Below are 11,321 nucleotides of genomic sequence, written 5' to 3'. Positions count from 1 at the left end.
GCGGGGTTTGAAGGTCACCTCCTTTCCAGTCCCCGTGCGAGCCGCGCCGCGGCTGCCTCCTCCTCCAGCTGGAGCGGGTGGCACAGGCGGCGCTGCCCTGAAGTGGTACTCGCAGCAGCCGGCTGCTGCAACGGACAGAACCCGGGGTCTGAGCGGTTGGGAAAACCCGAACTCGGGTAGGGGAATCCCTTCCTCTTCTCCCCAGCCCCCGACTGCACCCGCCGTGGGGTGGGGGCGCTCTGCCAGCCCTGGGGACAGCAGAAGCAGCTGCGGCCGGACCCACGCGTGCGCCTCCGGGACAGGAGGAGGAAGGAACCAACAAGGATCCCCGCATCTGGAGGGGACAGCCGTGTGCCCCGCCCCTGCGTCCGGAGTGAGAGAACTCTGAGCCTCCAACCCGGGCAGAGCGCGGAGGAGCGAACGGTGCCTCCGCCCTGAAGAACCTTGCGCTCTACACACCCTGGCAGTGGCCGTTAGGACCCGGGCTGTCCGGACCCGCGCCTTGCCCAGCTGTGCCCAGCTCGCCGCCCAGGCAGGGGCGCCAGGGCGGGGCTGACCTGTCCGAGAAGTTGCGGACAGCGTGGGAGAAATCAGCACCCCGTTTCGCCGCCTCCAGCTCATGGTGACTGTGGCTGGGGGTGCAGAGAGCGCAGGGGAATTGGAGGGTCTGGGGACACGAGCGGAAGGCGACTGGAGCCGCGCTCTCCCGGAGTTCTAGGTAAGTCCAGGCGGAGTCACCGCCCCCGCGTCTCCCCTTTCCTCCTCCTGGCCCTAAGGGTCCCACAGGGGCAAGAGTTAGGTCTCCGAGAGCTGGCCTCCCAGCACCAGGCTAGACACGCTGGACTGGGAACTTTTTCTGTGCGGTAGAGATATCTCCGTGTAGGTCCACGCAGGGGGCCAAGATCGTGAGCCCTAGCATTTCACTTCCATAAGCACGCCCCTCCTCGCCCCAGAGCGCCCCTCAAGAGCTCCGAGGCTGTCTCGTCCGCCCTCCTGGGACCGAGTCCCAGGTGCAGGGAGCGGCGCGAACCAGCCTGCGCACTTTGGTTATTCTCTGTGGCCGGCTGGAAGCGAGCTTTCAGCGCGCCCTGGGTCTTTGCCTTTCCCACCGCCCTTCTGGAGGTCTGGGGGAGGAAGCACTTCGGCGGCGTAAGAGGGGGTTAGAAACGCAAGCCCCTGTGGAAGGTGGGGAAGAGGAGGGTCGCTGAGCTGGAGGAAGAGCTTCAGTTTATTGGTACTGGCCTAAAGGCACCCGAGATGTCGCCGCGCGCTCAACCCTGGGGTCAGCTTGGGAGCTTGGGACTTGGAAACTCCTGCCGCACCCCTTCGATGTCTTAGACCACTTCACCCCGGGTGTGTAGTTGGGCGGAGAGGGGTGGTGGCGGGGAGGACCCTGGCGGTAGCAGAGGAAGCAGTGTGGGAGTGCAGGCCGGGGGTCGCCCCTTTACAGCTCCAGTTTCTCAGCTTCAGGGATGGGGATGAGGGCGGGGTTTGCGGGGCTTTGTTTCCACGTCCTGCTTCGGGAGACCAACTGGCCGAGGTGGTCCTGGAGCCTCCAAGGCTCTAGGTCTAGGGACCAGGTGTCACCGAGAGCCTGGGAAGCTGCCTGCGCGGGAAGGAAGGGGGAAGACCAGGACCCACCCGGCGCAGGAACTACCAACTCCATTCCCTGCTGCCAGGGAGCTGAGGGCCCTTCATGTATCCTCGGGCAAGGACCAGGGTGCACCTGCCTGCCCAGGAGTGTGTGGGGCGGGGCTGTTCATGTGCTTGGAGATCCACGCCTGGTGGTGTAGGGCATTGGCACCCAACCACGGGTCTTCTCAGTGGAACTTGGCAAGAAGAGGGGGAGGTGATGCCAGATAGCTTTGGGCTGAAATATGATGCGCCATAACTTGAGTTTTATTTTAAAACAGTAGTCACCTTTTACTTATTTATTTAAATCCAGTGCATCCCAGCTGGTGATCCTTCCCAGCCCTTGTCCTAGTTCATTTACCCTCCATTCCCCATATATCTTCATGGGGGGGGGGGGGACAAAGAGAACCCGAATTCTTTCATTTTTAAATGACCACAGAGGGCCCATCTGGAGACACAGGCAGATTTATTTTGGTCAAGGTCTTTTTTTCTTCAGCGGTAGAGGACCTGGGGCCTATAAAGGGTAAAGGTGGCTCTGGCAGGGGCTTTGCTGGCCAACAAAGGGGCTGACTCCAAATATGCTTTTTGGAGGAAGCACTGGGTCCAGAGGAATCCACTGGGTTTCTTCTAAGTTAACTCATGGCTGATTTGGGTTAGGAAGAAATAGACATCATGTGGTATGGTTCTGGGGTATTTTAAGGTTTCTAGAGAGTAGAGTTTTACCAGGGAGAAAAGCATAGTCTGCCCCCTCCTGCTAGCTGTGTGACCTTGGGGAAATTACTGGACTTCTCTGTGCCTCAGTTTGTTTACCTGTTAAATGGGAGTTTCAGTGATGGTATTGGCCTCAGAGGGCTTGAGGGAGAAATAAATAAAGCAATAAACCTTAGAAAAAGGTCTGGCACACGGTAGTACCTGCATAATGTTAGTTTTGTTTTATTTTGTTTTGTTAATCAAGTAGATTAGTCCATATTTTCAGCCTTATGACACCCGGTGGAATAGAAAGGGCAGGCATTTTCCCTTACACACACACACACACACTTTCTCTTAACAAATGAAATGGAGACAAAAAGGAAGATTAATCGTAAAGAGAGGTTGCTCAGCAGAAGCCTCAGTCTCTCTGAGGTAAGTCTCCTCTCCTTTCTCCACAAGTGCTAAGGAGGGTCAGAGAAAGGCAGCCCATCCCAGACAGGCTGGGATGCGAGTTGGTGACCTTTGAAGCCATCTCAGCATGCACAGATGTCCTGAAATTAAGTTTTTGTGGCACTTGTGCATTTCTTCTAATCAACAGAAAGGCCTGCTTCTCCTCAGCCTCCTGGGATGGAAGCATCTTCTCAGTAAATCTCACTTTCCTCAGAACACACTGTCTTTTTAATATCACCCTGTGGTCCCAGAGTTTTCCACTCAGAAACGAGCCAAAACGTGGGTCTGAGCAGATTTTTCCTCCTGGAATTGACCCACTCTGCTCTATTTTCTCTTCATGATAATTGATGCTATTTTTTTACCTACTCCTCTAAGGTCTGAGCACAGGCCTTTCAGACATCCTCATGTCTCTGATGACTCTTTTTTTTTTTTTTTTTTAAACAAGTTAAGTCTTTTCAGTTCAAGCCATACCAAACCATTATAGTTTATAAAATCTCTTTCAGATCAGGTTTTTGTTTGTTTGTTTGTTTGTTGTTTTGTTTTTGTTTTTGTTTTCCTGCATCCAGAAAAAAGGGTCTGCTCTGTATAAATATGTCTGGCATTTCACCTTCTAAACATTAGACCATTTTATTTGCATCCTTTAAGCTGATGTGTGGAGTAATGAACACATTCCAAGAGGGAAATCGGATCTGACACAGAAAATACTTTAGGGATGCAGTGATTTCCCAGTGGCGTGTATGAAGACTATTGAAATCCAAGTGCATTTGCTCTGAAGGACACAGGGCAGCTAGTCCCGCCTTTGTCACCCAGCATGAGAGCTATATAGTAAGCATGCTCCATAAACTAATATTGGTCGACTTTCCTAAAATCATCCGGCAATTTGTCACCTGCACATTCCCCCATATTGCCCGAGAGAATACTTCGTTATACCAAAGACCTCAAACACAGAGATGATGTTTTTAAAGGAGTCTTGAGGCTCTCCCTAATGCCTACTAACATTATTTAAAATACTGCCTCAAGGCACATATATAAATATTAAACCTTTAATTAAAGAACCCGTCAGTGAGCGAGCTACAAAATGAGGGGTACCCAGCACATTCAGGTGACTTCAACAGAACATGGTTCTCTAGATTGTAAGGTTTAAGTGGTCTTATGGATATGACACATGAGCTTTTAAGGAAAGACAATCACCTCTCCTTTTAAGGAGAGACAGTCACCCTGTTTTCTATCTGTAGTTGCTCCAAGCACCATCGTTACCATTAGTTTGTTACTGGTCACTAGACACAGGCGATGGGATGTCTGTTCTCTGCTACTCCTGATGGGTGTGTCTTTCTTGGGGAAAGGAGTGCCTAATGCAATAAATACTTTGCCAGGACATACCACACATCAGTCATTTTGCTCGGGGAGAAAGGGCAATGAGAACGTTGTTCTATGGGGGTTTCTATTGTCGTGGGGAAAGTGAGACAATAAGGAAGGGATGAAAATGTATTTTTGTAAGGATAATGACAAGGGATAGAAAAATTGTAATGTGACAATATGGTAGAGACTGACTTGGAAGGGCTTTCCAAGGAAGAGAGATTTGAGCAGAGATCTAAGTGAAAAGAAGTCCTGGTATGTCTTAACACTCATCCCCTGAGTATCTACTATGTGCCAACCAGCGTTCAAAGCGCTTGAAATACATAATGAACAGTATATAGAGATACCCCTGTCATGATGGAGTTTCCATTCTAAGGTGGTCATTTGCATGAAGAAAGTTTCAGAGGGGTGTCTGGGCAGCTCAGTTGATGAAGCATCTGCCTTTGGCTCAGGTCATGATTCCAGGGTACTGGAACTGAGCCCTATGTAAGGCTCCCAGCTCATTAGGGAGTGTGCTTCTCCCTCTTCCTCTGCCCTCCTCAGTGCCCACTCCATAGATAAATAAATAAAATCTTAAAAAAAAAAAAAAAAGAAGAAGAAGAATGTTTCAGAGACAGAGAATAGCAAGTGCAAAGGCCTTGAGGCAGAAGCAATGATAATATTATAAGGATGAAGTTGGGTCATATAAGTAGGTTCTTGAGCTTTTATGGGGGTCTGGATAGTATTCCAGTGGAAGCCACTGGCAGTTTTAATGCAGAGAAATTCAATGATATATTTATGGCTTAAGCATTGTGGGAAATACAGTCAGATGTTTCTGAGAAGAATAAACAAACAAGCGTGCATTCTTGGCCCAGCCAGCTTTTGTGTCAACGTTCAGATTCATCTCCAGATTTGGTCCATAGATTTCCTGGTATCTGGAAGGGTAAGTCCCCAACATCTAAGAAGATAAGCTTTGTTTTTTCCCTCTCCTTTGGGAATGAGAACAAAGTCTTCCATTCAAGGACAAGATTAAAGGAAAAAAAAAAAACCCTCAAGTTTCTCAGTAACTCTCTTTGTATGTGGGTGCAATACTGAGCATATATCTGTATACATTGGCTTGGTTTTTTTCTCTGAGGGCCTTCAAAGAGGGGACATTTCCCCATAACCTGCTACACACATCTTCCACGTGCCTTGGTCAGCATCTTTTCTGCATGTAGATCTTCTTAACCTGTCATCTCTTCTAGTAGGTTTCCTTTTGCAAGGTGGCCACATGGTTCTCCCATTGATTGATGTGATGTTGGATACTGGCAGGAAGAAGGGGGTTACCTCCTGCAAGCTCTGAGTATAGTCAACATCACCCATCTTTGGAGGCTCTCCTGGCCTTGGAAGGTGGAGATATGGTTTGATGGAGGGTTTGAACATCGGGATAGTTCCGTTTTCTTCCCATATTTGACCCAAAACCTGTCTCTCTTTATGCACAACCCTGGAAGTCTGTCACTGACTGTTAGATACACTGTGACAATAAAAAGTTTGTATGTTGTGAACACTTCCTACACAGCACAAGCTGTGCTAAGTACTCTGCCTGCATTGCTACGTATTGAGCTGTGCTTTTCTGGCCTGTGAGCATCTCCCTCCCTCACATTTCACCTCGTTCACTCCCCACTCATCCATCAAAAGTCTCTTACTCAGGGGGACCCTCACTCTTTTCCCTGTGTGGGCTCTCCTTCCTTACCGTTATCCCGGGGGCAGCTTTCTGTTTACTTGAGTGATCTGTTTTATCTCTTTCTCTTACTCTACTGAATGGTCAACTCCAGGTGGGCCATGCACACTCCTGATTCAGAAAACACTGTATCCTTAGCATCTAACATGGCGTGTGGCACAGCGTAGATGCGTGCTATGGAAATAGTGAATTGTTCCATTTGGTGCATCTAACACACTTTGAGGTGGATTCTCTTCATATCTCCATTTTGTGATAGCTTGCCAGGTATAGGCAGGCTAAAGCAATTTGTCTCAGGACACCACAGCAGGTAAATGGCATACCCAGGACTTTGAAGCTGATGGTCTGAGTCTCTAGCCCAGGATACCAATCACTGCATACTCCACTGCTTTCTCTGCTAGGCTAGGGAGGGAGGAGGTGGTGCAGGGCAGAGGTTAGGGGGACCTTGCTGCTTAGCTTGGGTTGCTCTGAGAAGTGATGCTGAGTCAATCAGAGGGACAAAAAGAAAACAGGGCACCTGTTTCTATTTGCTGCCATATTTCTTTTTGGTTGTATAAGAGTGGGTTGCATTGGTGCAGTCCGTCTCCTGATTTGCTGTTCCTCTCCTTGGATCCTAAGAGCCCTGGGCTGCTCACCGCACCTCTGGCCCCAATCCCCAGATACCCCAGAACTCTAAGTATGATTTTTCAGGAAGTCTTGGAGCACATCTCTGGCTATAGGAAGTCCTCGGGTATAAGACACCGGAGGCTGGCAGCAATCTGATAAGCACTCCGCACAGTGTGCAAACCGCTGTTCCTGCCATTGAAGCAGGATCACTCTGTCGTCTGAGTCAGGTCCACTTTCATTTCTTCTGAGAACAAAATTAGACCTTTGCCAACATAATAGATAAACTTGTGTAACCACCTTATTCGGCCTGTTTTTCCTCAATTTTCTCTTTTCTATGAATTTTAGGATATAGGGTCAGAGATGAGGGCATGGACTTAGGTGTTTGAAAGTGTCTTCTTTGTACCCTCATCCATTCCACTAGAGCTGCCCCCTGTTGGAAGCCCCTTTTGTGGGCGGCTCCACACACTGCGTTTCATCAACTCTTATCACAAGCCCTTTATATCCCTGTTTTTCAGGTACTGAAACTGAGGTCCAAGAAATAAGTTGCAGACTCAAGTAATTGCTTCCGGATACTCTGTATGTCTCTTCTCCTGTGCAGGGAGAGGGTGTCCTTGGGTGCTGATGGGCATAATAGAGGGACCGTTAGAGGACACAAGGCAGGTAGGAGGCAGTGCAGGGCACTTGTTAGGATTTTTTAATCACACTGTCCAGCTTTGTTTCCCAGCTTCATCACATTCTAGCTCCATGACCGCTGGCCTTAGTTAACCTCTCTGTGCCTCAGTATCCCCCTATATATGAAGGTAAGAATCACCCCTGTGTTGCAGGGTCAGTTTAGTGATTGATCAGCTTCGTAAATTACTCCAGCAAAGGGCCTGGCATGTAGTATGTGTTTAGTAGGGGCGCTTGCTAGGATAATAGTGGCAATTATTATTGTCATTTAATAATGATGATATCATTATTACCATTATTGCTGCTGCTAGAATTTCACAATTCCTCTAGGCAGCAAATTGGCTCCGAAATGTGATTCCTTCATTTTCCTTTTTGACTGTAACCAAGATGATAAATTGAGAGTGAAGGGGAGGAACCCAGTGTAGCTGCAAATGTATACTTGAAGGAGTTGACAGACCTGAGTCGCTATATGGAGTTCCGCCTGCAGAGGACTGCTGACAGTGGCCATATGCACGAGCTCTGATTGATTGGCAGAGAGAAACACTAATTTATTAGACTCGTTATGAGAAGTGACAGAGCGGGGAATCGAGAGGCTGATTCAGCAACAGTGGCCTTAGCTAGATCCCGCAGTGCTAGCTGTGCGTCTGCTTCCCTTGGGACACGCCCTCCGTCTTGATTCTGGGGTCATTGGTTGTGTTCTAGAGTGAGTCTCTTAATGAGGCCCCAGGAATGCGCTGCTCCTCCTTAGGTCTTTCTGAAGGGACCTAGCCTGTGGCGTAGCCTACGGTCATGGCATTGTGAAGAACACCATCTTTTCCCTTGGCAGTCTTAAAAAACCGAGTTCAGTTTAGGCTCATTGCAAAGGCCGATAATGGAGAGCTTGTGTGCAGAAATTTCCCTAAGGGAAAGAAAATAGTTCTCGTTTGCACAGGTTGGGAAATTTCAGGAGTTTCCTTTTGGGGAATAGAGAGGGTAATTGATACCTGTCTTTAAGAATAGGGGACTCTTCCTGGGAGGGCTTCTCATTTCTGATCTGGGGAGTTTGGTCATTCTGAATTATAGCAGGCAGGATGCTACTAGCTAAGGAGATGATGGCACATTGACCTAAGCTAATGGAGTTCCTTAGGAGTCAGAAAAGCTTTGGAATGACCAATCTCCCTGAGAACAAATGATGTGAACACAGGCTTTGTGTGAACACGGGACGTAGGCTTTGGAGCCAGCCATACCCAATTTTCTTGAATCCACATCCTGCCACTTTCTAGCTCTGTGACCTTGGGTGAGTTTCTGCACCTTTCTGAGGCTCCATTTCCCTGTCTATTAAAGGATGAATGACTCTACCCCCCTCACTGAGGATTGGTGCTTCAGAGTACAGCAGGTGAAGTAATTACCCCATCACCACCTTGGAGTAGTTCCACCTCATCTGTTCATTGACCTATAGCATTCAGACAAGAGCTTTCACTCCAGGAACTACTCGAGATCTAATCTGTTTGAATTTCCAGTCATCATTGAAAGTACGTTATGAGGATAAGGAACTGCTTACCCCCACTCTGTTAATGGAGTTCTACTGAATTGTGTTTTCCTGCTGTTGGCTTGTAATGAAAGCTATCCCAGGAAAGCCATTTGATCCCATGTTTAAAAAAAAAAACGGGTATTATATATACAAAGAAAAAGAATGGATTTTTTTAAACTAATGTTTAAGTGTGGTTATAGTAGAGTCCATCATTGAATACAAATAACCAATAACCATCATTGAAGACAAATGAGGGGAGCCAAGAAATACAGCAAACTGGAGAGCTGATGCTTCCTGCTATTTGCTGTGATGAGATTCCGGAGGACTCTGTTGGGGGTCGGCGTGTTGTCTCTGGTTTCAGGGTCGGAAAGAATTTTTTCCTTTCTTGAGGTATTGATTGGTACTTATATACCAGACAGTCTTCTGTGGAACAACTGATGATGTTCCCTTTTCACAAAGCCAGCCAGGAAGCTCAGAGCTGGTTTTAGAATCCAATCTTGAGAGTAAATAGGATTTGCTAGCATAGCTTTTACTTATTAGCCTTATTGTCAAGTGCATTTTACTTCTCTGCCTTTAATTTCCACCTTTTATTATAATTTCTGTTTCTTTTTTTATTTTTTAGAAAAACAATCTTTGTGGGATAAAAATATATGTTTATAAAAAAATTTAAAAATTAAAAAAAGAAAAACAATCTTTGCAAGTGTTAACCTTAAAAATAAAAAAGGTATTTTACCAGCAGAACGAGGCTTGTCTAGGAATGGCAGAGAATTGCAATTTGAAACATGCAAGCTATGGCAAAACCATAGGCAAGTCTCACAGACAAAGGAGATGAACATTATGGAGAAGGAGGAAGTTGGAAGGGATTGTTTTGAATGAAAGTCTATTGGAGAGAAGCAAGAGTTTAGGATGATGATGGCTCAGTGGCTAATTGGTGAGGGTAGTGGATTGCTTGTAGGAGATGCAATGTGCTTCTTTCCCTGTTGGGATCTGTAATTGATGGTTCTTTCCTTGTGACAGTTCTGCTGGAGTCTGTAATTTTCACTTCCTTCTGTAATGGATGTTGGGTGGTAGGGCTCCCTCTTTCTACTTCCCCTTTGGTCCTCCTGACTCCACTTTATTGAGGTCTCCCTTTATACATTTCCACACAAAATAAGTATTTGTAAGGTAGGTGGAAGCTAAGACACAAATAAATAAATTACAGTCCTTTAAAACAGCAGGAATCCCTAGAAAATAGGACAATATAATACAGTGCTTGGTATCCTGAGCTACATCTGGAGTAAAGGAATATTATTTTGAGTCCCAACAGTGCAGATAGATACATTTTCTTATTTTCTCCCATTTTTTTTTTTTTTTCCTTTTTAAAATTGTTTCCCTGGAGCATTGCATAATATCTCTTAGGATCACTTTTATGGGGTTGCTCATTGCCTTTCTGATGCATTCGGTAAACATTTTCAGACCCACGCTCTGTGTCCGGCACTGTGCCAGGCACGGGAATATTGTACTGGGGTGATACAGTGACCAGTGATCAAGACCAACAAGGTCTGTGTCTCATGAAGCATATTCTGTTGCTGGAGAGACCAACAGAAAACATGAAAAGAAATAAATGTATAACATAATTATGTATCGCAAGTATTAAGATGGAAACAAAACAGAGTAACCTAATAGAAGGGTGGATGGCCATATTATGCAGGAGGGTGAGGGAAGGTATCTCCAAGGAGAGACATTGAGGTGACATTTGAGCTGAGACCCAGAGAACGAGAAGGGCCAAGTTCTGTAAAGAAGATTGATGGAGACCGGGGAGGAGGCAGTGGTGAGCACCAGCGTGTTCAGGTAGGAGAGCATTCTGCGTGTCCTGAAAACTGCAAGGTGGTGCCTGTGCTGGAGCAGTTGCAGCAAGTGAGTTGATGTGGCTAGAGAAGCTGCAGAGGCCAGAACTCACAGCCTGTTTTGAGACCCGGTGTTCTTTTTCTCTGAAGTGGGTAAGATCTGTGTACCATTCCTCATAGGTGTATGAAAAATGAGAAAAAATAGCTCTGAAGGTGAGGGACTAACTGCTGGGAGCACCTGTGGGATCGAGGCTCTGCGTGTGCGTGTGCGTGTGTGTGCATGTGTATGTGCACGCCAGTGCCCCCGTGTGCACGCAGGTGCCAGTGTGTGGGTTGCAGGAGAGTCGAGGGAACAAAGGCTAACAGGATGGTGCTGATGGTCGGTTCTGACTTCTGAGCCCCTGGGAGGGGGGGGAGCTGGGGCAGTCAGGCATCCTGCGTAGGACGTCTCAAGGCCTGGCTCTGTTTAGGTTCACGTCCTCCCTACGCCAGCACTTACTCAGCAGGGACAACCTCTGAGGAGGCAGAGCCAGACCCCAACTCTAGGAACATTATCTTCACAATATCCATGAAGCTCTATGAGAAAACAGCTCATTCACCGTAGACCACTCCTTAATTGCCCCCTCATTGGCTCCGTGTCACTGACAGATTAAAAAACATTGGGAAGGGTGCCTGGGTGGCTCAGTGGGTTGGGCCGCTGCCTTCGGCTCAGGTCATGATCTCAGGGTCCTGGGATCGAGTCCCGTATCGGGCCCTCTGCTCGGCAGGAGGCCTGCTTCCTCCTCTCTCTCTGCCTGCCTCTCTGCCTACTTGTGATCTCTCTCTGTCAAATAAATAAATAAAATCTTTAAAAAACAAAACAAAACATTGGGAAAACCTTCTGGGA

General features: G+C 47.4%; 1 protein-coding gene across 1 annotated transcript in view; it reads left to right on the top strand.

Moving 5' to 3' along the window:
* Positions 1 to 628: 628 nt before the first annotated feature.
* RBFOX1 (RNA binding fox-1 homolog 1) overlaps positions 629 to 11,321 on the top strand; it is a 1,460,760-nt gene continuing 1,450,067 nt past the window's right edge. Inside the window, exon 1 of the mRNA XM_059415365.1 lies at positions 629 to 718. The gene's annotated coding sequence lies outside the window, so the exon portion shown is untranslated. The remainder of the gene's footprint in view (positions 719 to 11,321) is intronic.

Source organism: Mustela nigripes, chromosome 11, assembly GCF_022355385.1.
Source record: "Mustela nigripes isolate SB6536 chromosome 11, MUSNIG.SB6536, whole genome shotgun sequence".
NCBI classification, from domain to species: domain Eukaryota; kingdom Metazoa; phylum Chordata; class Mammalia; order Carnivora; family Mustelidae; genus Mustela; species Mustela nigripes.
The sequence above is the reverse complement of the archived record's forward strand: the minus strand, read 5'-3'. Positions and strand labels throughout refer to the sequence as shown.